This window comes from Accipiter gentilis, chromosome 14, assembly GCF_929443795.1.
Source record: "Accipiter gentilis chromosome 14, bAccGen1.1, whole genome shotgun sequence".
NCBI lineage: Eukaryota > Metazoa > Chordata > Aves > Accipitriformes > Accipitridae > Astur > Astur gentilis.
In genome coordinates this window covers 8981919-9006822 of record NC_064893.1, presented here as the reverse complement: position 1 = coordinate 9006822, position 24904 = coordinate 8981919, and the positions used below count along the sequence as shown (strand labels likewise).

General features: G+C 45.6%; 1 protein-coding gene across 3 annotated transcripts in view; it reads left to right on the top strand.

Annotated features, from left to right (window-relative positions):
• Positions 1-9163: 9163 nt before the first annotated feature.
• CPNE4 (copine 4) overlaps positions 9164-24904 on the top strand; it is a 244239-nt gene continuing 228498 nt past the window's right edge. Inside the window, exon 1 of one of the 3 annotated variants that reach the window (XM_049817053.1) lies at positions 9164-9233. The gene's annotated coding sequence lies outside the window, so the exon portion shown is untranslated. Of the gene's footprint in view, positions 9234-11214; positions 11250-24637; positions 24711-24904 lie in introns of those variants that run through there. The other 2 variants (XM_049817055.1, XM_049817054.1) reach the window with 2 other exon arrangements.

Genomic DNA, 24904 nt, shown 5'->3' with positions numbered 1-24904 from the left:
TTTAGTACGCCAGGTGCTGGACTGGGAAGGGGTGATTGGAAGCTCTGGATCTTCTGTTGGCTCTGAGGCTGGTTTGTTAATGCGTGCTTTCAATAAATCACTTGCTTCACCTGTGCCGCTGTTCGCCCTCTCATGTCTACCTCCTCTATTCGTCTGCTTTGGGACAGGGATTGGCTGCTTGTTTCATTCCTGTAAAGCCCCAACCAGGGGGCTTCAGTTTCAGCTGGGATCACTGGCTGCTACTTGTAATACTAGTATTCAGCAGGAAATCTCACCAGTTTATGCTTTGCAGAAGTGGAGCTGGTGTCCAGGCCAGCTTCTGCAGCAATAAAAATTGAACGTAAAGTTTAGCAGAACTAAATCTGATGTTTTGAGAGAGGAGACAAAATCCGTTTTTCATGAGCCTTGAATTTCTCTTATAATTCCTCTTCATGCATTTATCTGTGAGCTCCTGAAGCTGTCCATTTGGCTACTCCTTCACTGGAAATCTGCCTTCTCTTACCTGTTCCAGGTCACCAGCAGTCTTTAAAGAGTGAGGGGCAAAAAGCAGAAGCAGCCATGTGTAATAATAACATTGCAGGTGAAGGTACTGATACCATTGCACAATACAGAAATGAAAACCAGGCTGTGGCTGCTTCTGGGTCAACTACTGAAAGAGGCAGGAAGACAGATGTCATTGTGACTAGTCTGTGAATGCTTACAGCCAGACATTGGTGAATTTAGTTCTGACTCTTTAATGGCTTTCCAAGGGTTGCTGATAAAATTATGTTCTTCTCCAGACTTATCCCCAGCTGCTTTGCAGGGAGTCTCAAAGGCTTTCTAGCTTTGCCCATAAAAGAGAAAAGATATGCCAGGATGTTCTTCCTTCTCCCTCCAGCAGTGAAGCCAACCCTTCTCCTGTTCAGAGTACCACCTTCACAGCCTCTCTTTGCTTGCCCTAGACATGACAACTGACTTTCCACAGCAAAGGGTAAGAAGATGGAAGCAATGGTTTCCATAATAATTATTGCTGAAAAGAAGGCATTACTTAACAGCATGACTACCCAAGAGTTGCACTAGAGGTAGTTTTGGCCTAGGAGAGCTGCTTCTGACATTTAAAATAAAAAAAAAATAATAAGACAATGTAGGAACAAGTCAGACGACTTAGCACTTTTCTGCAGTTACATCAGCTACATTAAGATGTCCCCTTTATCTATTAAACACTATGCAGAGCAATTAGGAGTTTTAGCTTTGCATCAGAAGATAATGAACTTATGCTTTTCCTCTGTTTCTTGCTTAGAGAATATGTGTAAGAGGAGTTTTCTGTTGTGAGAATGAAAGACTGATGTTACCTTCATAGAATACTACCTTATTATAGAGAACAGGCTTAACGTTGCCTTTAAATGGTGAAGGTAAGATATTTAAGGGCTCTGAATGTACTTTTATTGGTAAATTCCCATTTGGTACAGTACCTTCTTATTCCTATTCTCATAAAAATGATGAAAATCACTATCTGTAGGATACAGGGAATATGGGATATTAAATATCTTCTATGATATCAGGGCTGTAAGTGTTGCCAGGAACCACGGTACCTTGCAAAGAAACACCTCTGACCCTGATGGTAAAGACTTTTTACTACTGAAACACTCCTGCTGCGTGTGAAACTTCAGCACAAAAGAAGCTGGGTGTTATTAAGCAAACCATTATTTCTAACAAAAGATGCTGTTTCTCTCTCAGCCAATTGTTGAGAGGAACCGACAGACACTTACCGTTAAACAAGCTTTAGAATTTTCCTTTCCAAGGAAAATAGCACAAGGCTGGCATAATCAATTGCTTTTTGACAGAGTGATAGAAATGCACATACTATGCAGTAGCTAAAAATCTGTGACCTTTTCTCATTCTCTACTTTGCTCTAGGGGCAGTGGAAGGGGCACAGAAAAAATGTTATGGGCTGGCAAAACACAGAAGAGGCTGCTGTGAGAAAAAGTATCATTATATTAGCACATCCTTGCCAAATTATCACCAAAGTATATTAGATGAGGCCTACTGTAATTCCTCCCAGTTCCACCATTGCTATAAGGAAAACTTTGTTCAATGAGGTAATGCCGCTTTAAAACAATATCTCTCTGTTTAGATGCTGTGATCTGTCTTCACTTTTCCACAATCTTCATATAGCTAGTTTACATTTTTAAATGTCTTTTAAATTCACCCACATTAAATTCAGATATACAAAAAAAGGTGGCAAACAGCTTCCTTGCATGCACTGCGATCTGTGCGTCCTCCATCCCTTGTCACCATACGGGAGGCAGTATGGTTATGACACCCTGGCCAACACCTGTTTGCAATGCTGCCAGATGCCATGACAGCATCCTACGTGTTGGGCAGGTCTTGCATCACCAGTCCATTGGCCTCCACTGGCCATATTGGCTGCTTCTACTGGGCTTGAAGATCCATATAGGGGTAAATGGAGCCAAAACAGTGATACCATCGTGGCAGAGAGGCACAGCCTCTCCTAACTACTTGTCTGACAACATGAAAACTCATGGAATATGCGGAGTGTGGTACTAGTGGGACTTGCAGTAGGGCGCTGACTTTAACACTGCGAAATGTATCTCTCTGGTATCTCATTCGCATGAAATGAAAGTAGCTGTAGCTGAATGCATTTTGAATACAGTTACAGAGCCTATAGAGAAGCTACAGGCTCCCTTCTGTAAGGAACTTCTTTGTTTTAGGCAGTATTAAGTCTGAACATGGCCACAAGTTGTGCAAGTTGTGCAAAGTGCTTGGTTGGCTGCTTACTCTGATCTCTGCTGAGCTATATGGTTTTTCATAAACTAGCAAGTAATACCTCAGGCCAGAACCACACAGACAGGTACCGAAATCAGTAGAACTAATCTCCACAGGTGGAAGCACAACTGCCATAAGCTCCACATTTTGGTCCACTTAGAGTTGCAGCTAAGTTGCATTGCTACAAGACGGGCAATGTTCTCTGGCATCACTGGTGGCCACTGACACTGCAGCCACAAGAAATCCCCTGTGACTTTTCTGGGGAGGATGAGGGACGATTCAATTTTCCTTTGTTAAGTTTTGGGCAGTGACAAATGTTCTTATTCACAGGTAGGATTATTTTTATTGTCTTCTCTGTTGATTGACTTGATGTCACTAAGCAGGGCTGGCTTTGTGAGACTGCACAATAGGGATGCATACACTGGAGAAGGGCGACAGTACCACCCATGGCAAAATGGCTTGGGGACCCCTTAGCAAGCTGGGCAGGCAAAGCTGAAGTGATTTTGTGTACCTCAGAATCAGAATTGGTGTCATTTTCATTTTCTCTAATATGTTTAGTAGCTCCGTGTCCTCTAAAGGCAACAATGTGCTGGCAGAGGCTCTTCGGAACTGTTGATTACAATTCTGCTGCCAATATGATGAGAATTTTAGGAAAATTTCCTGGACTGGGAGATCAGCTCCTCTCTGAATACTATCAAAGCTGCCAATGTGTATCTATTGTGCCTATCTATGACACACATAGGGACCACATACAAAACTAAGAATAGCATCACTGCTGACAAGAAAAAAAACGCTTGGTCTCTGTGCCACCTACTCACGATGACTATTGTACACACAGATTCATAACTCTAAATCTCATCAGAACAAATCTTGCTTTTTGGGGGGTAATAACTTTGTTAAGGACAAATCCATGGGAGGAAATGGAAAACTGGAATTGATCCTGTATCAGCATAGATCAGAGATGAGTTTTAGGGCAGCATATGTGATTTCTGATCCTGGAAACCCCCCAAACCAACCCAGTTTTCAGAAGGCAGATGATTTGAACCTCAGCCTTCTATCACATACTTAAGCTTTAAAACAAAGGGGTGCCACCTCACTAGTCATTGTGGTGATCAAGTATTTGCTCTCTAATGCGATTAATCCAGGCCTTTTGCAAGCAACAGTGTCAGTGAAGTTCCTAAGCAAAATCTAGCACAAGTCTGGTAGAAAAGTCGGGTGTAAATGTTAGGTAAGCAGATCAATGCTTGCAAAGCCAACAAACACCAACCTCTATTGGTCAAAATGCTTTGAAAACAGGGGAAGAAAAAAAAACAAAACCACTTTTCCCGAACTGTCTTTGAAGGTCATGTTTTCCCCCATTTACAGTCAGTGGTGGTTGCTGGGTATAAGTTGATTAAGCTTTGTTGTGATTATGGTCTCAGGCTGTGCAATTCAGTCATATGGGCAACTGAACAGTACAAGGCACTCTCTCAAATTCTGAAAAAAGTATTCTAAAATTAACACAAGAATGAGCTTTGTATTCTCATCTTTCATAGCCTTAAGAAATACTGGCTGTGTAATACTGTGCAGGTAAGGCAACTGTTTGCTCAGTAGTTTACATCCATATAGCTTTGGGCATTAGCACTTAAGTGTTTGAGAGTGCATATTGGCTTGGGGTTGTGCACTGACTTGTCTCCGTGTGATAAGGTCCTTCCTGATCTATACAGCTACCAGAAACAAGCATGACAGTTGAAACATGACAGTTTAAAAACTGTGATGGGTTGACCCTGGCTGGACGCCAGGTGCCCACCAAAGCCGTTCTATTACTCCCCCTCCTCAGCTGGACAGGGGAGAGAAAATATAACAAAGAGCTTGTGGGTCGAGATAAGGACAGGAGAGATCACTCACCAATTACCATCATGGGCAAAACAGACTCAGCTTGGGGAAAATTAACTCAATTTATTGCCAATCAACCAGAGTAGGGTAATGAGAAATAAAGCCAAATCTCAAAACACCTTCCCTCCACCCCTCCCTTCTTCCTGAGCACAGCTTCTCTATCACCCCCTCACCCCCAGTGGCACAGGGGGATGGGGAATGGGGTTTACGGTCAGTTCATCACATGTTATTTTCTGCCGCTTCATCCTCCTCAGGGGCGGGACTCATCACACTCTTCCCCTGCTCCAGCGTGGGGTCCCTCCCATGGGAGACAGTCCTCCATGAACTTCTCCAACGTGGGTCGTTTCCACAGACTGCAGTTCTTCATGAACTGCTCCAGCATGGGTCCCTTCCACGGCATGCAGTCCTTCAGGAGCACACTGCTCCAGCGTGGGTCCCCCACGGGGTCACAAGTCCTGCCAGAAAACCTGCTCCGTGGGCTCCTCTCTCCACAGATCCACAGGTCCTGCCAGGAGCCTGCTCCAGCGCAGCGTTCCCACAGGGTCACAGCCTCCTTCGGGCACCCATCTGCTCCAGCGTGGGGTCCTCCACGGGCTGCAGGTGGATATCTGCTCCACCGTGGACCTCCCTGGACTGCAGGGGGACAGCCTGCCTCACCAGGGTCTTCACCACGGGCTGCAGGGGAATCTCTGTGCCTGGAGCACCTCCTCCCCCTCCTTCTTCACTGACCTTGGTGTCTGCAGGGCTGTTTCTCTCACATGTTCTCACTCCTCTCTCTGGCTGCTGTTTCTATCTGTCCCAGCTTTTTTTCCCTTCATAAATATGTTATCACAGAGGCTCTATCACTATCGCTGATTGGCTCGGCCTTGGCCGGCAGTGGGTCCGTCTTAGAGCTGGCTATTATGGGCTTTCTTGAAAACAGAGGAAGCTTCCAGCAGTTTCTTACAGAAGCCACCTCTGTAATCACCCTCCCCCCCCCGGCTACCAAAACCTTGCCACGCAAACCCAATACAAAAACACAGAACAACCCTGCTGTGGTTACTTAGACTTCTGTGTCCTGTTGGACAGCTGTGGTGATTCACCCATGTTCATCGATTTGTAACCACCTCATTGAGGCCTACATGAAAAGATATGAAACTGCTCCTGGTGGTGATAAAGGTCTGGTTTTGCTGAAGTTGTAGAAGCTGAGGGGTTTAATCATGCATTTGCTTCCTCTCCTCTTGTGGTAACTGCAATGTGTACAGGCCATGGGCGCAAGGTGTGATGGAGCTTGCTCTGTCGGAATGAAAAGGGCTGATGGAGTGACGCTAATATACTTTAAAGCATTCATTTAATTTCAAGATCTACTGGGTTATGTGAGCTTCTTAGCAAAAGCAGCACTCGCGCTGTAACGATGCTGGCTGCCGGCAAGCAGGAACATCGCCCCTCTCCTCTCTCTTTCCTAAGCAAGCTTTGGTCCACCGAAGATATTCTGATGCCACCCACAGGAGGACGCAGGAACTTCCAGCAGTTCTGCCCTAATTTACGGCCGCTCTGTGCCCTGTGAAGGGTCTTCAGCAATTCTAGCAGGAGACTAGCAGGTAGTAGCAGCAAACAGAGGAAACGTCAAGGCGTGCGGCTGCGTGGGCACATAACTGCAGGGTGGCGTTCAAGGCCCTTATTGTATCCGTGCCTTAGAATGGGAAGTACGGTTTAAGTGCTGGAGCGTAAGGCAGAGAACAGAAATCACCCACTTGGCGTTCACCTGGACTCAGGTAAGTGCGGGTGGAGGTTGGATCCTGCTCCTTCCTCTCGCAGTCCCTTACTGCAGCTTACACAAGCGGTGGGCTGCAGTCTACAGCTAGGCCATAAACACGTTTTGTGGAAATCTTGCCAAAGCCACAGGCATGTGAGGTCTCCCTCATTCCTGCAGGGCATCCCGGGTTTCTTGCTGTTGTCTAGAGAGCCGAGCTGAGCAGCCCAGCGTGCAGAGAGGCTGTGTCCTGCTAGCAGGACGCAGATCCAGCGCACTGCCACAGCTCCCGGCTGTGACACGGCAAAGGAACCCAGCAGCCTTGCCCAACGGTTACTCGGGGACTGTGCAACCTGCCTTGGTGCTAATACGCAGATATTCCCTGGAGGCTTCGCCGATGTATTTCAGTGCAATTCGGTTCTGCTGTTATTAAGCTAAGAGATTTGTGAGGTCCGGGGAAAACTAAGAGAAACCTTGGCTTTCTGGAGAACTTCGTTAGTTCTGTGGTTAGGCTATTATGCCCTGGCTGCGCAAAGAAAAAAAATCACAGCTTTACTTTTACAAAGATAGTAACACAGGAGAGGTAAGCAGAAAAGACAAGGGAAATCATAATGTTTATGACAGTAAATTATATTTAGATGAGCTGTGTGTAAATCTGACTGCAGTACAAAAGTAAATTAAGTTTGTTTCTGTGGATGCATAAATAGAATGGCTGATCTTTGGTTTTAATGCTGTGAACAAATTACTGATCGGCAATATTTTTTTGCGCAATATGCTTAGTAGAATGCTGCTTTTTATTTGCACTTTATCTGCACTGTGAAAAAAATCAGGTTTACAGTGTATATTTCTAACATGTGCAGCAGAATGATGTTAAAGCCTAATTAGAGGGTCAGGGTTTTCTGGCAGAGGATTTCAGCTACACTGCAAGAAATTGTTATTACTTTTAATTTGGAAGACTTGTGATCCTGGTTTGGGCTAGCAAATGTGTTTTGATTGCCCGCCCTCTGCGTCACACCTCAGAGTGCTCAGGAGCAGTAGTTCAGGATTTGCCAGCTCAGCAAACACGTTTGCAGCATAAGACTGATTTGGTTCTGTTTTGCGCTCTTTTCCATGCCTGGAAGATTTGCACGGCTGGAGAGATCTCGCTTTCAAAATGGTTTGTGTACGTATCTTTATGCCCATTTGGGGGGAGGACGGGATGCAACTGCAGCATCTGTCTCTCAGCGGATACGCTCCAGGAGCTCTATCGTTGTCAAACTGGTGTGCCTCAGAGAGGTTTATGAATTTGTCTTTATCGGATTCCTGGGAGGTAGTGAGGGGAAATTTGATTATGTGGAAGGGGAGCTGTGGCACAAAGGTGCTGTATCCCACAAACATTTAGGCACGTGTTTCACCGACAAGCGCAAGTCCAGTTCTCCACGTAATCTGAGGTTTTCTGGGAAGCCAGCCAGACTTTTCACAAGAACACGCTTTGGCATCGCCACAGCTGATCAGGACCTGAGCAGCTGTCGCGGGTGGGCAAAGTCAAACAGTGAAGCCTGATATCCCAGGTCCTCGGGCCCTGTTTTACCTGTAAGAACTCCTTTCTGCTTAGCCGGGGCCATCCTATCCCTCCTCCCTGCTAGGACATCTCGGGCGGCACCGCGGGGTCAGCGGGAGCCCTGAGGCGGGCCCGGAGGGGCAGGGGCCCCTCAGCAGCCGGGCGAGCCCCCCCCCCGCCCGCTCCCGCAGGCCGGCGCTGCTGCTGCTTCCCCAGCCCGTGGGCGCTGAGGCACCCGCGCTGCTTGCGGCCGGTGGGTCTTACAGCCCCGGTTACGCCAGACGCTTAGCCTAAACCAGCCGGCTGGCTGGGAGTACCGGGGGGGACTTTGTTAGCCCTCCCCGCTCGCGGCTTCTGGGCAGTGCGAGCCGAGCGGCGTTCCTCGCCCGGCGATCAGGTTAGCCGGAGCCGCCCCGGGGAGGAACCGGGTGCTCCCGGCTGGGGGGGGGGGGGGGGGGGGCGAGGACTACGCGAGCGGGAACCGGAGCACCTCCAGCAGCGCTCCGGCCCTCGCCCCGCCGCAGCCGGGCCAACGCCGCCGAGGGCAGGGGGAGCGGAGCGGCGCTGGTCTGGCCCACGCCCGCCGGCCGAGGGCGGCTCCCTCCTCGCCGCAGCCCGCAGGGGGCGCTGCCGCAGGCTCGGCGGCTCCGGCACCGCTGGGGCCGGGCGGCTCCGAGCGGGGGGGTGGGGTGGGAGCAGCGCTCGGCCCGGCGCGCCCGCCCCCTCCCTTCGTCCCCTCCCCTCGGCGGCGGCGGTGGAGCCGCCGGGCTCCCTCGCTCCTCTTCAGATGGGGCTCGCCCAGCTGCAGGGACAGCGCTCCTGCCCTCCCGCCAGCCGCTGAGAGGGACCCGGCGCGGGCGAAGGGGGCTTCCCGCCGGTCGGCGGCAGCAGGCAGGTAGGGGCGGTCGGCGCACCTGAGGGGAAGTGCGGGGCGGGCGCGCGGGGCTCTGCCGCCCCGGCCGTTGGCGGCGGGCGCGGAGCGGAGCGGGGCGCGGCGCACGTGGCGCGAGCGGGCGGCCGGCAGGCAGGCAGGCAGCCCACCCGCCCTCCTCCCGCCTCGGCGCCGCCGCTCCGCCCGGGTCTTCCAGCCGGCGGCTTCGAGGGGGAGCGGGAGCCCGGGCGGGGACGCTGGTCTTCCCCGTTGGCCCGAAGGGGACGTAGTTCCTCTAAGGAGCCGCGAGCCTCCCGTCGCCCGTGCCGTCTCCGCTTTCGGCTTGTCGTACGAAGGTCGCAGCCGGAGAACAGCTCCGTTACTTGCGAAATGGTTGTGTGTCGGTTTAGGTGGGGTGCTTCCCGTCCGCTACCGAAGGCGGAGAGCCGGTACGATTAAATTTCTGGGGTTGGTAGGTGAAAGGCAGGACAAGTTCCTTATGCCGCTAAAGCGAGAGTTAGGGCTTGCCGAGTTCATTTAATCTGGTGCTCTCGTAGCTCCAGATAAACCTTTTTCATTAAGAGGGAGAAAGCCGGATCCAGTTCTTGCAGCTTTTGGTTGATTAGAGCTCCCTCGTGGAAACCAGCAGGGAGTTTTACCTGACTGAGACCTGTAAAATTGTCCTGGGGTTCGTTACACAACCGGCTGCAGGTGTGCAGTACGGGCTCAGTTGGGTAACTTCGCATCTGGGTCTTGTCTTCACCGCCCCACCTGAAGCACTTTCCCGTCAAATTAGTTTTGGTGCTCCACTTTCAAGAGCCAGCCTCTCCACCTGACACATCCAAGGGAGCGGGAGGGCTGTTTTACCTGCCTTAAAGAAGAGTAAACCTGTTGGCTAAACAGAGAAACAGGTGACGCTCGTTGGAGGTGGTGACTGAAGTTTAGAAATGCTCTGTGTGTTTCGGTGGCAGTGACAGGTAAAGTCAACTGTTTTCGTCCCGAATTCCCTATTGCTGGTGTTGCAGTTGAGCCTCGGGAGTCCTAGTCAAGAACCAGGGACCCAGCTGTAATAGGTGTACAGGCATGCACTAAAGAGCATGCTTTCTGGTGTGATTATGCAGAAATGTTACAGAAAACAGAGCATTGTCCCCAGAAAAGCTTGCGAGTTGCAATTTCCACACATGTGAGCTGACTGTTCTTCAGTTATTGCTGTTCCATTTTTTTTTTTCCTGTGTTACTAAAATACCTCACAGTAAGCAGATTAAGGATTCTAGTCAGCTGTTTGTGGAACTTTTCTCCTTGCTGCAACTGCAAATGTTGCTGTCAAATGGTTTGGTTTTTTTTTTTTAAGGCGTGAAAGTAAAACGGAAACTTTCTTGCACTTCAAATAACAGTAATAGGACCAGTCTTGGGGAGGGTGGGAAGGACAAAACCCAACACCGTTTCTTTGTGTTGTAACTACTTTCAGATGAGAAAACTCCTTTGGGATAGGGTTTCTCAAGTTTGTTTTTGGGTCCTTGGAATTTCAGGTGGCAAAAGCCTGATCGATCTAGCTCTTTGAGTGAGAAAAAGGCACTGTATTGTGGTCTGCGGCATTCGAATGCACATTAGTGGAAAGTTTCAAATAGCCTTAAAATAATCCTTAGTGGGGTAGGTGTATTTGCTATGTTTGGGGCAATGGAATTTGGTTATAAAAGAACAGGTAGTGTTTCTGAGGTAGGGCATACCAGTGTAACTGTTGACTTTAGTACTTCAGTACTGGTGTTCCCAAACTGACACCACGATCCAGTACAAATACATGCATGTAAATTCAATGTCTGTGGCTAGATGGGTTGGTATTGCTAACCTCATAGCCACATTGGAGGCTTGGGTACCTAATATCCTTAAGGATAAGTCTACGGAGAAACGCAGGTGTGTGCTGAACAGCTTTCCTGGGCTAGGACGAAAGAAAACAAATTGTCTATCTCTAAAGTTAAAAGTATTCAGGAAAGCTGTTAATAACATTGAAAAAGAGATTCTTTATATGCATGTGAAGAGCATTATCAGTTTGTGTAGCTCAGTAGCCAGTGTGTTGCTGGGCTATCATGCCTAACTGTCCATCTCCTAATCTTTGGGAAGAGATTTTTCTAAAATAGGGTGCTTAAACGTACCCCAGTTCTAAACACTGAGGTGAGGTTAATTGCGGTGAACTAATTCTACTTGTAAGATTGTATGTTTGTACCTCGGACAGGAAAACTGTCTTCTTAGCAGCATGCCAAAGCTTGGAGCTCTCCACAAGCAGAAAAGCTAATGGAGTACGCGTTGTGGTGTTATGTGTTTAGTGCTGTTTTACAGGAGAAGTTTACAGGGCAGCTATCACTGACATATCGCAATTGCTGATTTGTCTTCGTAGGGCTGGAATAGGAGAGTACTACGAATGTGGAGAGATTAAGTGCCTTGCTGAGTCACTCGGGAAGTCTGAAAGAGTAAGAAGTTGAAGCCAGGTGGAAAAAGGTCTAGGCTGGCAATCCTACCTGGATTGTCTGCCTTGTTACCTATAGATTGTTTGAATTACCTAGAAATATATTTATTTTATAGCATATTGCATCCGATGGTTGGCTGACAACGTTCAAAGTTTAAAAAGTGTTTTTCTTCTGTTATATGGCTTGCTATGTCTTTGCACAAAAAAAATTGGTAGGCATTTGTATTTTATTATGCTGTCATTGCTTCCCTTTTCCTAGGTTTGTTGTTTTAATGTTTTAAAATCTGCTAGTAGTCTCCATGCAAAAACAATGCTCTGTTAATGGATTGTTAGAGTGGGGAATTTGAATGTGAGACAGCCAGCGGTCAGCATTATGGTTCCTGATGCCACCATTAGTCAGCAACACTTCATATAAATATCCAAACTAAAATTTACTATCATCTGCTGTAGTGTACTTCATCTGAAAGGTGACTTTAACCAAGCAGGGAGATCTAACTTGAGGACAAAGAATACATGCCTACAAAGAGCTGTGCTGAGGTTGCTGTGAAAATGGTAACTTGGGGGCTTAAGCATTTGTGACTCAAAGTTTAAGTCCATTTTTGCTCTTAACAACTGCTACGTGAAATTTTGAAGAGTGGCTAAATAGTTTTTTACAAGATGCCTGACAGGAAAACCTCTGTGTAGCAAGGCACGCTGCTCTGAAGAGCTCTGCTTTTGTCTGCGCTTGGAACTGAAGTGTCCTTTGCTGGCTCAGTTGCACGTGCCACTGATGCTAGCTGTTGGCAGTGAGAGGCATTTATTCTGTGTAAACTCAGATTTGAGTAGCTGAAGACCCTTGTGTTGTCTCTTGCTAATCAGCCAATTGTAGTTTCTGTGTTTGCTGCAAATTAACAGACAGAAGTTGGGTTAATTTGCTTCTGCTTGCCCTTTTTTGCTGCAAACACCACACAGCTGTGAAGTTGCCTTCTAGCTCTGGTTTAGGAACATATGCTTCTTCAAGGTGGTATGCGTGTCCTTAAACAGTCCTGATTCACAAAGAAAGCTAAGTTTGAAACTGGCATTTGTGCCCTAGAAAAAGCTACACAGAGATAAGGAGAGCTACGTGCATGCTTAAAAACTAACACATGCCCAAGTGTTTTGGTGAATATGCTTGAGTGCTTTGCTGAATCGCAGCCCCGAGCGTGCAGAAATAGTACGGCTACGGGGTCTGCTACAGCCGAGTACGGTACTTGTTGTGTAGTTCAGTGCAGGTGTTCAGAGACCGTCTGAACTGCAAAAATGAATTGGGAGTGGGTTCATGCACTGTTACATTTCCATTCTCGTCTGATAGCGTGTAAGTGGCTTGGTTCAGGCTTCACTGGGAAATCTTACCAGGACTTATCTCTTTCTCTCCCATACTCAAATACCGGGTGAAAACCGGTGCAGCGAGTGGCCCAATTCCCATGGATTTCCTTGAGAAACCAGGAGGCAAAGGGCGCGTCTAGGTAAACTGTCCTGGGTGTTTTGCACCAGCGGCCTGCAGAAACCGTGGGCTTTGTCCGATACTAACACTTCTGCGGCAACTTGTGATACCGATTTGACAGGCGGGGAGGCTCAGCCGCGGCCCCGATCCCCCGCCTGCCGGCCGCCTCATCCCGTTCGCCTGTCCCGGACCGACGAGGGCAGCGGGGACGCTGACGGCCTCGGGGCTCGGCTGCCTGGCCGGCGCCGGTGCGGCGTCGGCGGGGCCGGGCGGCCGGGCTGCCCCCGCTCCCCGCCCCCTTCCCCTCCCCGGGGGGCGGGCGCCGTGCGGAGCCGCCAGGGGGCGCCCAAGGACTGGCGGAGGGCGGCGGCCGGGCGAGGCGAGGCGCGGCCGCTCCCCTCACTCCCTTCACCCCCCCCCTCCCCCGGGGGATCCCAGCCGGTTTTCGGAGCGGGGACGTCGGTCCCAATCGACCCGACCCACTCCCGGCGTGCACATCGCCCGCCTGTTCAGCGTGAGGGGCTGCCTTGTGTTGCAAAGCGGCCGGGTGTCGCAGGGCCCTGGGGAGAGGGTGTCCGCGCGCCCCGGCCGGTCCCCACGGGGAGCGGGCCCTCGGCCTTGGTGGGCGAGCTGCTGGAAGGGGAGCGTGGGGCACGGAAAATGCCGCTTCGACAGAAGTCCTTCGGCAGCAAGGTCCTCTCCTTGTGGGCCTGGTTACGTATAGGAGCTTGTCTGGCTGGGAGGAGTTTCCTAACTTAGCTCGTTGCCCCCTGTCTTACCACTAACCTTGCCTACTTTTCCAGCCCAGGCCCTCCACAGCTGGAAATGAAATGGCTACCAGCTGCTTTGGTAGCCTGACTGAAGGAGCGCAGGATGGGGCGTGAAGAGGACCCTTGGCCAGACCAGCCTTTTGTGGCTGGAGCAGTGATTCCCGGCTGTAGCTACCCATGTGACTTTGATTCCTCATTTATTTTCAATAGATGCACGATTGACACGGGGGGGGGGAGGGGGGGGGAGTGCCTACAGCATTTAATTTGCTAATGAGTGTCATTCATGGACCAGCAAAGTCTGTAAGTGTCTGTTAGGGAGTGTTGGGGTAGTACAGAATAAGATTCCCTTTAGTTGAACAGCAGACAAATGGAAAGCAGATGTGCTCTAAGAAAGAAGTGTTTTCCTGGTGGAAAAGATTGTGAGCTGTGGAACTGCTCTGGCATGACACCTGTGCGGTTAATCCATGCTTTCCTAATCTACTGCCTGCTGTAATTTCCTCTGGTGAATTATTTACTGTGAATTGCTTACTAAATGTTATGTAGATTGTCAGTTATCAGGCAGCAAGACAGACATTCACTGTGCATCTGGAGAGGGCAAGGCACCGTTCTCAGCTGGCAAAAGCCAATCATTTGGCTATGGGGTGTAGCTTGGACATGGGTGGTATTTAGAATTAATTTCTAACTCTTTTTTGATTGTCTGTTTACTTAAGGGAGTTTCTCATCTAGCATTATGTTGTCTAGAGCCTTCAGGCAAGATTGTTGTCTTTAGTAATGCCTGTCACTGTGGCTCAGCATAATGTGAAGGACTAGGATTGTTAATGTTATTTGCTACCTAGAAGGATTCTGTCAATTAGCAACTCAATATTCTGACACATGCAGAATTGGCTTGTTGAATTAAAATGTATCTTGTAAAATATCTGCAGTAAGAGAGTTTCTGCACAGAGGGCTGTAAGTGACTGGCACTTTGATGTCAATGCCAGTAAAATCCTTGGAAATGTGGACAAATGAATAACCCACAGCTAACAGTGTGCTCAGTAACGTAGACAGCTGTTTCTTATTTGGTTTAATGCTAATTGCAGCTGCTGTTACCATTGTATTTGGGAGGTGATGGAGTTGCATGTCATTTATATACTCCTGGTGCAAATGTTGTGTTGGTACATGGTGTGTAGGTAACAGAAGCAGATGCTTTTACTTGACTGTTAATGATCCCATAAAACTTTCACCATAAATTAAGGTTCACTGAGAAAGATTGACAATGACTTGGAGATCTTGCCAGACACTTGGCCAGACAGGCTTATCGTTGCGTAGTGATCAAAGAAATGAGGAAGAAAAAACCCCAAACCTATGAAATTATTTGTATGGAATCAGCGTATAAGTGAAGGAGAGGAGAAGAGTAAGGGAAGGGGAAATAGAAAATGGGGCTAGTCTTTCAGAGTGGTTTAAGTAGGGTCCAGTTCCCTGTGAGTGATTGCCGGCAGCTTGTAAACTGCCTGGGTATGTTCTTTTTGAACTTGCAGAAAGGCTTTCAGTCTTAAGTTTGTGTCGACCGTCTGGGTTGAGGCTCAGCTTCACTTGTGTGGAAGAAATGGAAGCAGGTTTTTGTTGTGGTACAGCTTGGGTTTTGGTTATTTTGCAGATGTGTAAAATACAATGTCAGCCCTCATGTTGTGGCTGACAGTACACACTGGAGTTGGCACAGACAAGCAGAGAAAGAGAAAGCAGAAACTTTTAAGGTGTGTGTAATTTTCTCTGAATTTAGGAAAAGTCTTTTTGTCTCTTCATCTAGATTCACTGCTGCTTGACTAACTTTAATTTTAATTTTGCTTCTCTTTGTGACATAAGCAGCATTGATAGAAATTCCAAATAAATATTTCTATCAGTTTTGATTTGATATCTTAAAAGCTCAGGTGCAACTTATAGGAAAAATGACAGTATCGGTCCTTCCTTCTCATGTCCATCAAAATCTTATCTTCCAGAAGAAAGAATTGTGCTGTAGGACTACATAGTCATCAGAACTGGCGAAGCTGGTGAACTATATTTGAAAGTCACTTTTTCTTGGCGAGATCAGATACCTTGTATCTCCCTCTGTTGAAGGGCTAGGAGATGAAGCGAAATAAATGTTTGTTATACGTATGTTGTAACTGCAATTTCAAATGTCAGATGCAGCTTAATTAGAAACAAGAGACTAAAACCTCATCTCTCTGAACATAGATTTGTAATGAATGGCTGATTTGGAACAAAGTATATAAAAAAAAAAAGCATGAAAAGTACTTAAATGTTTTTATGATATTATCCCTTAGCATTGAATTAAATATTGCCTCACTTCTGTAATTATTATAAGTGCCAAGGATGATATGAAAGTGATTATACAAGAAAATGCTTTTTTGGGTGGAATTTTATTAGTCTTGTTTATAGGTGGTCTATGTTCAACTATGGACCCAAGGAAGATACATCACAAGATAGAGCTGAATAAACTGATGTAGTGCTTCCCAATCAACTCAAAACAGTTTGAAAAATACGAATAGCTGCAACATTGAATAAAATTGACTGCAAGGATAATTTTTCTGGAGAAGTAGTCTTTAGGTGATTAATTCTTAAATGTCTTCCATGGACTGGTAAGGGAGATGGTATTCCAGTTTTTTGCACATGAAGATAAAATGTCTAGTTCGTAGGGACTTATTATGAACAAAGACTTTCTCATTTCATCAGTGCATTCGTAACAACAGAATTTTAAGAACTCTTCAGTGTACTTGGTCAGCAGCATAGATCCTGCTAGAGACCCTGTTAACTGCCCTGTCCTGGTTTCAGCTGGGATAGAGTTAATTGTCTTCCTAGTAGCTGGTACAGTGCTATGTTTTGAGTTCAGCATGTGAAGAATGTTGATAACACACGGATGTTTTCAGTTGTTGCTAAGTAGTGTTTAGTCTAAAGTCAAGGATTTTTCAGCTTCTCATGCCCAGCCAGCGAGAAGGCTGGAGGGGCACAAGAAGTTGGGAGAGGACACAGCCAGGACAGCTGACCCAAACTGGCCAACGGTGTATTCCATATGTCGTGGTTTCAGCCCGGCCGGTAACCGCCCCCCTCCAGTGGGATGGGGAGGAGACGGAGGAGAGAAAAAGAAAAAGAAAAAGAAACTGGAACCTCGAGGGTTGAGATAAGGGCAGTTTACTGGGACAAACACAAAAAGATTACAACAACAACAACGGCACTAATGAAAAAGTATACAAAAAGTGATGCACAGTGCAACTGCTCACCACCCGGGACCCGACGCTCCGCCACTTCCCCCACCGAAAACCGAGACCACCCCCCGGCCCGCTCCCCATTTATATACTGAGCATGATGTCCCATGGTATGGAATAGCTCCTTGGCTAGTCCAGGTCAGCTGCCCTGGCTATGCCCCCACCTCCCAGGTTCCTGTAAAAATTAACTCTATCCCAGCTGAACCCAGGACACCATACCATGGGATGTCACATCTAGTTTAGGAACTGGGAAGTGGGGGTGGGAATTGCCGCGTGGGGACTAGCTGGGTCTTGGTCGGCGGGTGGTGAGCAATTGCACTGCGCATCATTTGTATGTTCCAATCCTTTTATTATTGCTGTTGTCATTTTTATTAGTGTTATCATTATTAGTTTCTTCTTTTCTGTTCTATTAAACTGTTCTTATCTCAACCTACGGGTTTTGCTTCTTTTCCTGATTTTCTCCCCCATCCCACTGGGTGGGGGGGGGAGTGAGTGAGCAGCTGCCTGGTGCTTAGTTGTTGGCTGGGGTTAAACCATGACATGCCCCCACAGGCAAAAGCTAATGCAATTAGCTGTAATGCTCTCTTGGTCACTTTGGTCACCCTTTACTGTGTGTGAAGACACTATGATATACATAACTTAAACCCAGTTATTTATTGACTGAGATGTGTAGTAGATAACCAGGATTAGTGAGCAACCAGGCAAAACATTGACATACCGCCTCTAGGTGAGACACATGGTTCAGAGAATCACAGAATAGCTGAGGTTGGAAGGGACTTCTGGAGGTCATTTGGTCCAGCCTCCAGGGCTCAAGCACGGCCACCTATAGCCAGTTGCCCAGGACTGTGTCCAGACAGTTTCTGAGTTTCTCCAAGGAGGGAGACCACAACTTCCCTGGGCAGCCTGGGCTAGGGCTCTGTCCCCACCCCCCCAGTGAAAAATTGTTTCCTGGTGTTCAGGAGGAACCTCTTGCATGTCAGTTTGTGCCTGTTGCCTCTGGCCCTGTCACTGGGCACCACTGGAAAGAGCCTGGCTCTGTCCTCTGTGCGCCCTCCTTTCAAATATTTGTATACATTAATAAGATTCCCCCTGAACCTTCTCTTATCCAGGCTGAACAGTCCCAGGTCTCTCAGCCTTTCCTCATGGGAGAGATGCTCTGGTCCCTTCACCACCCTTGTGGCCCTTTGCTGGTCTCTCTCCAGAACATCCATGTTGTCTCTTTTACTGAGGGGCCCAGAACTGGACACAGCACTGCAGCTGTGGCCTCACCCATCCTGCCACCATTGCTGGCCTGGCAGACATTGGGAAAGGTTGACTTCTACTGCTTCTTGGATGGACTGATTCTCAGTCTTGCTGAGTTGCTATATTCTGACTCCCTGGGTTGTTTTTTTTTTCCTATAACTTTTCATGTTTGTGTTTTTTGGTTTTTTTTCTTTCTTTTTTCTTGAGTCATTGAGCTGTTAACAACCTATCTTTCAAGGATCTTATGTCTAGCTGCAAGTTCACTGTTCTTGCCTATCATGGCTCTAGTCTAAGTGTTATCACACAGCTTTCTTGCAAGCTGGCAGTTTCCTTAGTCTCATCCAAGGTTACGCAGTTCTGCTGTGTCAAAACTAGGCCTTGGATCACAGACAGCTGAACCCCTAGGAGGAGGATTCACACAAAGCTGAGGTGTGAAATCAGTATGAGCTATGCTGTGCCGATTCCCTTAGGAGGACACACAGTGAAGAGTAGCTGCAAGGTTATTTGAACTGCTTTCAAAATAACTGGATGCCTGCAGGAGAAGCCTCATAACTTAAGCCTTCTTAACACTGGACTTTTACCATCAATGTGATTTTGTACGTATTTCTGGCAATAATGTGGTTTATAATTGGCTCTTTCCTTGGTCTTAGTGACAAGTGGTGCTGATATGGATTGCCTATGGTAAGGAAAGCTTTCTTGGTTTTTGTGCCAGGAGAGGTTTAGATTGGATATTAGGAAAATTTCTTCACTGAAAGTGTTGTCAGACATTGGAACAGGCTGCCCAGGGAAGTGGTTGAGTCGCCATCCCTGGGGGTATTTAAATGATGTGTAGATGTGGTGCTTAGGGACATGGTTTAGTGGTGGACTTGGCAATGCTTGGTTAACGGCTGGACTCTGATCTTAAGGGTCTTTTCCAACCTAAATGATTCTATGACTGTGATTCTTAAAAAAAAAAAAAAAGGCACAGAAGCTATCAAGAAATAGAGGAAGGTGAAGCTCAACAGGTTGACAAGAGTTGTAAAGGAGTGATTGATTGACTGAGAACCAGTACAGTGGTCTGCTATGTTACATGCTATTTGATAGTTAGGAAAGGCTGGTACAGTAGGCAGAATTGGAGAGAAGGAAAAATAAGAACAGGTTTTATGAAGAGAGGAGAATATATGTTTGGTATTTCCTGAGAGGTAGAAGGATCAAAAATTATAGGTGGGTTTTAATGAAAAAACAGCTGATGAAGTTCTGACTCTTGTGAAATGCAAAGCAAAGCTTACGTTGCCTTCACTTGTGCTGGAATTATTCTTGTCTTGAATGTCAGGAAAGAAAGAGAATATCAGGAAATAAACTAAATTTTTTGTTGTATTTGTAAGTTTACAGACTTGGAACACTTGTTATCTGCAATGGAAGATCAGGTAAAACACTGGGAAAAACTTTCTCACTGGAACATTAATGTAACTCAAAAAAATTTCTGGAAGAAGTGAGATTTCAATTGTCTGGAAGTTTTAAGAACAGAGAGTGTCTACCATGAGGTTTTGAGATACAGTTAATTCAGTTTGGGGGGGCAATTGATATTTCAGCCACACCTTTTGTGATTTTATAAAACTTTCCAGAAAGCTGACTTTCAAGTATATTTGATCCTTTCTACGCAGGAGGCAAAGCTTTCTTAATTTGTTGATTTCTATGCAGTACATCAAGGAAGCCAACATGTTTCTGACATAAAATCACAAGTGGTAACAAATTGCGAAAATAGTGTGGTTTGTTTGGGGATGTGTTTTTTTTCCTTTTTTCTTGAACTAAAATTTCTGATAGCGTGCAGCAGGTAATGGTATTACTTTGTGAACTGGCTATTTATTAATGCTCTTTGATCTTTTTGCTGTTGCAATTTAGATATTTATTCTGACTACCAAAAGTAGCCCCCTATGACTTGCTATTATCTACAAGTATTGGTCTGACATCTTTGAAAAGTGCCACCCCTCTTTTGCTGCTAGAGATAAGTAAAGTGTGATGTGAGTGACTTCCCACTACTTCTTAGGAAAAGGGACAGAAGCTGTGGTATCTTCATCTAAGAGGTGCCACTTAAAGTTTTAGGCATACTGGCATAAGCAATTCATCGGGTGTTATCAAAGTGACTGGCACATCGGTCATCTTCTAACTACTTCTGCAATAAAATGTAAATAATTGGATTGTTAAGGATTATTTTATGCACTGGAGTGGTGGTGTTTGTGTGTGGTGTTGGTTTTTTGTTTGGTGTGGTTTGTCGTATTATTTTGGTTGTGGGGTTGGTTTTTTTGTGAAGTACACAGTTTGAGAGCAATTAAATTGCAGCAGTCTTTACAGGATGATTGCTACTAGTTTTGTTTTTGGAAACAATCAACTGAATGAGTGACAAGACTGTATTATACTTTCTGAAGTCCTTATTTTTATCAGAATGTGATGCAGAGGAAGGCCTTTCTTCCATCTGTGATCTTTACTTCAGGTAGCAAAACAACAACTTGCAATGGTTCTTACATTCAGCTGAAATTTCTTATAGCAGTGTTCTTTCCAGGTATTCACCTAATTATGGATTGCATTTGCTGCCTAAGTAGATGGATTTGCCTTCCCCCCCCCCCCTCCCCCCCCCCCAAAAAAAGAATATCAGTTTGAAGTTCAGTAAAACCTTTTTTGAAGGAGCATCCCTGAAACTTTTTGGAGTTAAATGCTCAAAGAGGTGTATTTGAAGGTTAGCAGTGATTCTCAGGAGGGTGACTGGGGGAGTTTGTAAAATTAGCTATTGTAGTCTGCAGTGGAAATGGCTTTTGTTTGAACCAAAGTTTAACCAGTTTAATCAAAGTTTAACTGGTATTCACAGAAAGTAGTTTTCACAGTGAAGATGCTTGTTTCCTGCCTTAGCAAGATATAGAAATTAAAGATTCATTTATTTGTGATGTTAATGTATTGGTTTCCTTTCCTGTCCTATTAAGCTATATTTGGCCTTCTTTTACTGAAATAAATCTGGTCCTGACAGTGTTCTTTGATAAATACTACCTACACAGTATTAAGAAAGTCTAAATCTGGTCTGTACTAAGTATAAGATGAAGCATGACTTTCATAAATGATGATGAAGCCACATGTGTTCTGTAGGCATTTAGGATCATAATTGGCAAAAAGATTTTTACATGACTTGAATTTTATTACCACCTTAGGTATAATGCGTTTCACTGTGGGCAAATAGTTACTGTATAATAATTCTCTTTAGTGAGTACCCAGAGTTAATTTACTTATTTGCTCTTGTCTTGGTGGTGTTTTATTGTGGAAGTAGTCATGTTTAACAACCCCATTTAGCAGGTGAATAATTCTTTCATGCTGTTGTATCCATTTCCCAGTGACCATCTGTGACTTGTCAGATACTAATTTTTTCAAAGAATGCTGTTTTATATCTGTGACCAGAGGCTAAATTGGAGTTGAATGAAATAGCAAAGTGAGAATGTTGAGGGTTTGATCAATTTGAAATGGTCCATTTCTCCTGCAGTTCAAGGGAATCGGGGAAGATGGATGCAGCAAGTGACTTGTAATGTAGCTAATCTCCTTAACTTCACTGACAAAATATGAGCTGCACTCAAGCCATGTTCACAAATTACTGCTGCGTAGGTTGTCAGCAGAATGCGTGATATCTGCAAAAGTGGCAGTGCCCAGTGGTTTCTGAAAGGTATGGGAAAATGAAGGGGAGAGTAGCCCTAACATTTTTCATGCAGCTATTGCCAAGAAACTTCAGTCAGACATAATCTCTTGCTGATTGTGGTTTCCTTGGCTTAGTGATGATGTAAGTTAGACCACAAATTCAGTCTTTCTAAACTGATTCTGATGTGACCTATCCCTGGCTCTGACAGCAAAGAACTTTTGTAGTGTGGATTTTGTGCTGTTATTTTTAAAACTGAGTATGGATACTGTAAGCAGATGGAAACCACCCAGTGGAATTGCACTTGGAAAACAAGGTAGAAGTTCAAGTTACTCATGCGTTGAAGTGGAGGAAAAATTAGTATGCAGCTAAAAGCTTATGAGTAAGTGAAGGATTGGTGTTAATGTTCTTAATAGCCATGTGTTGGGAGGAAAACACAGGAGCTGACATCTGTGGAAAAAGTAATGCATTAGCCGTCAGTATAAAATGTCTTGTGAGCCCTGTAAGGAGTGAGGTAGTTACGTTTGGTTTGTAATCCGCCACGGAGAGTGGGTTGCCAGGATTCCTGCTGCAGAGTGACCCGTGAGCAACAGAAGCTTTGGAGCAGAGGGGCTGAAAGGTGTCAGTAGGGTTGGAGATGGATGGAGCTGCTGAGGTCCTTGTGGGAAGTCCTACCTGAATTGTCTGTTAATACCTGCTTGCCTGTGTGTTTGGGCTTACATAGATGGTGAGTGTCAGGAAGGGCCCCTTGTGTCAGCTCCCACAGTGAAATTCTTTGTGTTAACAAGGTGTGGTTAGTGAGAGCTCGTCATCCCTTTTCTGTTGAATGGTCTCTGGGGTTTCTCTTTAAGTGCCTTGGGTAAATGTATTGAAGGTATATGTGGATGCTGGTGTGAGGCTCTTAGGCCTGCGAAGGCTGGGCACTCCTGTTTTAAACAGTTTGCTAGATCATATTTGATGCTTGCGATCATCTAGATATGTTTCCAAAGATGCAGTCAGACCTTAAATGGAAAAGATTAAACAAGCTTTGAGCATGAATGTGATTTAGCAACACAGGTTTCGCCAGCTGTCACTTGGTCCTGTCTCTGTGCTGTGCTAGTCACCACCCAGGTATTGAGGGTACAGAGAGAAAGGCTGTGGGATCTAAGGGCTCTGATAGGGTAACTTTTCCTTTTCTCCTTAGTAGAAAGGAGATGATCGGAACATTACCCTGTTGCAAGAAAGAAGCAAGCATGCTTAAAATCAAATCCAGTGATCTCAAGGAAACAAGAGCCTGAAGACAAAGTTCCTGTTCCACTGCTGACAGCATTTTTGTTGTTTTAGTAATCTGTACCCAGGAGTCCTTTCATTTTCGGCATTAGTCCCACTCCATATTTTCAAGACATCTCGTGAACAAGAAACATGAGGCCAAGATACTAAGAGGTTTTTGTTAATTTTATTCTTACTTGTAGGGTGTGAGGTTTAAGTATTTAATGCATGTGTAATGCTTTGAAAATGGAAAGCGAGACAGGAAACAGTATTTTCTGGTACATTTTTTTTTCTCTGGGAGTTTATCATGTAATGCAGCATTTGAGAGTATGACTCTGAAAGCACAGCTGCTTTTCTCTTAACTATTCCAGGATAAAATGTCTGTTGGTATAATTTGTAAACTGTAAGCTCTGTTGGCTCCTAGTTACTTCTTTGAAGAAGAGGAAAATAAAAATGAAAGCTATGGACAGCGTCCTAGAAGTGTAAACATCTGAAAAACGAGCCTTTTTTGTGTTCTATTTAAACAAATGATTTATAAAGATTTTCAACTGAGTATTGTTTTTTAGTTTTATTCAGAGATAAAAAGGATATTTTTTTAGCACTCATTTAATCTCTAGTGCTCAGTTCTACTCAATTCTTACTGCTAGTGTATTTTAAAGTAGAATTTAAGGTGTTTGTGGTTCTCCTTAACCATATTATTAAGATGGAAACAATTTTAAAAATTACTTCTAATTCCTTCAGAGTTATCATGTAACTCTTATTTTTCTAATCCTAGAACTATACTTCCAATCTATTGACCTGGATGGAAGCAGATTTGCATTCTGGCTTTAACGTGTCAGGAAACGCTTGTCTTTGCTTTCAAGGTGGGGTGAATAAAGTATTTTGTTTGGCCACTGAAGCAAGTAACTGCAAATGTTTGTTTGCTTTGCTCTGATACAAATCTTCATCTAACTTGTTTTTCATTTCGAAAGAAAAATGAAAGATTTTCTTGAAGATTTGGGATGATCAAATGACATACTCCTTCCCTGAAAACAAAATTTTTATTTCATCTGAAGTAGTTTTCATGGCAGCAGACCACATGGGTGTCCCTGAAAAAAAAAAAAAAAAAAAAATCACCCACAAGAATTGCCAGTCTGTTGGTGCACAGGCCAGTGATTAGAGCACTTTCTGTGGTTAGATTGAAACTTTTCTTTTCCTGCAAAAATGCTTGTGCTGGAGCTGAGCCAGAGAACAAGAGAACCATCTGGCTTCACAGTAGGGAGAGGAGGTGCAGTGCTTCTGGCTTCACCTTGTATTGGAGTACATTACATGCAGGGGTACGCCTTCTGTGGGAGAGACCAAGGCAGCGTCAGTAAACTGGATTAGTAGCACTTGTATTTGGAAGGAGGAAAGCATTTGAATCCTCTTGGTTAGAGGAAGGACTTGAATCTCTCTTTCTCATCCAGGGTCAATATCCTTTGTACAAAGAAAGGGCTGGTAACAACTCTTCGCTGTAGATCGTAATTCAGTTTTTAGTTGAAAGTGCTTAGCAAAGTGAGTGGAAATCACTAATAACTCGGTGTGACAAAGACTGAAACTCTGGAGTTTTGGGGTTGTTTTTCCAAATAAACATTTTCAGTAGCTCTCCACCCATCCAATTGAACTTGATTGGAAACTCCAAATGGTATTGCTGTTGCACAGGGTATTACTACTAGCTGTTGGGGAAAGTGGTGACTCTCAGCTTTTTCTGCTCTTGTTCCGGCAGGGAGGGACCAAGGTATTCTGGGGAAAGCAGGGTTCAGGTGTGAGGAACAGCTGGGCAGCAATGCAGGGTGACAGATCTGCCTTCGCTCCCTGTCATGGTCTCTCTTATGAGGTGTGTGTTTGGGAGCAGGTTTTAATCCCCCAGGAAGGAAGCGGCAACATGAAAAGTTGAAGCGGGATGAAAATGAAGGGAAGACTAAAAAGAAAAACTGCCTTTGAAGTCACAGTCTAACCAGCCTATGAAATCTTACAAATGTTGAATAGTGTTGCTCCTCTGTGCATTGATAAATGAGTAACAAACATTGC